This window comes from Rattus rattus, chromosome 18, assembly GCF_011064425.1.
Source record: "Rattus rattus isolate New Zealand chromosome 18, Rrattus_CSIRO_v1, whole genome shotgun sequence".
Classification (NCBI taxonomy): domain Eukaryota; kingdom Metazoa; phylum Chordata; class Mammalia; order Rodentia; family Muridae; genus Rattus; species Rattus rattus.
In genome coordinates, this window is record NC_046171.1 from 20,072,614 (window position 1) to 20,074,509 (window position 1,896).

A 1,896-nucleotide genomic window follows, 5' to 3' on the forward strand; every position below is an offset into this window, starting at 1 on the left:
GCCTTTGTTTCTGGACTTTATGGTCTGTTCCTGGAGCTGGTGCCTTATGTCCTTCTATTTGAAATCAGGTCTGGGGGTTGGGGATTTAGCTCAGTGGTAGAGCGCTTGCCTAGCGAGCGCAAGGCCCTGGGTTCGGTCCCCAGCTCCGAAAAAAAAAAAGAAAAAAGAAAAAAAAAAAAGACTCTGAAATCAGGTCTGGCCCCTAAATGGAGACAATGGAGTTTATGTTGCCCTTGCACTGAGATCCATTGTAGTTTTCAGAGACATAGGATCAGGAAATGGAGTCATCAGGACTGACTGTAGTACCCTTATAATAATGGACATACTCTTAGTACATTTTGGTAACGATGTAAAGAAATCCCATACAAAGGCGAGGGAGATGGCTCAGTGGGCAAGGTGTCTGCTGTGTGCTAGTGAGGACCTGAGTTCTGATCCCCAGAACCCACATAAAGCAGGGCACAGGAGCGCACATCTGTATTCCCAACATTCCTACGCAGAGATGGGAGACTGCTATGCTTAGTTGACGCGATCTAGAGTCACCTGAGAAGAGTACATCAGGCTGTTCCATGGGCACGCCTGTGGAGGATTGTCTTAGCGTCATTAATTGAGGTGGGGTGGCCTGCCCACTGTGGGCAGATCCATTCTCTGGGCTTGGATCTTGGGCTGTATGTTTACAGTACTCCCTCTCTCGACTGCAGATGTGCCATGAGTAGCAGCTCTAAGCACCTCTCCTGACTTTTTCACGGTGATGGATTGTAACCTGGAAGTGTTAGACAAATAAACCTCTCTCCCCAAGTTCTCACCCCCGGTGTGTTTTTACTAGAGAAGCAGAAATGAAACCATGACAAAGATAAAGAATCTCTGTTAGCCACTGGCCAGCTGGCCTAGCACATGTGACATTGAACAAGAGACCCTGCTTTAAATAAGGTGGATGGCAAGGGCTAACAGCCAAGAGTGTCTTCCCAACCTTTGCATGTATGCAAATACCCACACACGCACACGAACATGCAAGCACACACACACACACACACACACACACACACACACACATCTACTCATTCCAGAAAGGGAACCCGCAATGGACCAAAACAATTATTGTACCAATGCCCATGTGCTGGCTAATTTGATGTCAACTTGACACAGGCTGGAGTCATCGGAGAGGAGGGAGCCTCCATTGAGAAAATGCCTCCAGATGATTAGGCTGTAGGCAAGCCTGTAGAGCATTTTCTCAATTAGTGACTGATGTGGTAGAACCCAACCCAAGTGAGTGGGGTCACTTAGGCTGGTGGTCCTGGCTTCTGTAAGAAAGCAGGTTGAGCAAGCCAGTAAGCAGCACCCTCCATGGCCTCTGCATCAGCTCCTGACTCCGGGTTCCTGCCCTGTGTGAGTTCCTGTCCTGACTTTTTCGATGATGAGCAGTAATGATGTAGAAGCAGACACCAAATAAACTCTTCCCCAAGTGGCTGTGCTCGTGATGTATCACTGCAGCAGTAGTGACCCTGACTAAGGCAGTGAATTAGAGAGTTTTATTGGGGTGACTTATAGGAATGTGGGTGATAGGTTAGTTACACCTGTAGAGTATAGAAATAACTCAGATAGCTGGTTTACCAAAGCCCACCCCACCATGGGTGACAGCCCATAAACCTGGGAACCCGGAGCCCACGGCACAGCCTGCAAGTCACTCATCAGGTTGGAAAACATTCCTTCCAGCATTTTCCAGGCAGATTGGTTGCTCTCTGCTCCTTCTAGGTCTGAAATGAGAATGACTCTCAACAGCCTCTGCTGTATATATACTCTTGGAGAGGAAATGGCATAGAGAATCTGGTCTGTTTCAAGGACTTCCTGAAGCCATTTGAGTTGTCTACTTCCTATTTCAAGGCTTCTCTGTAGGACCAA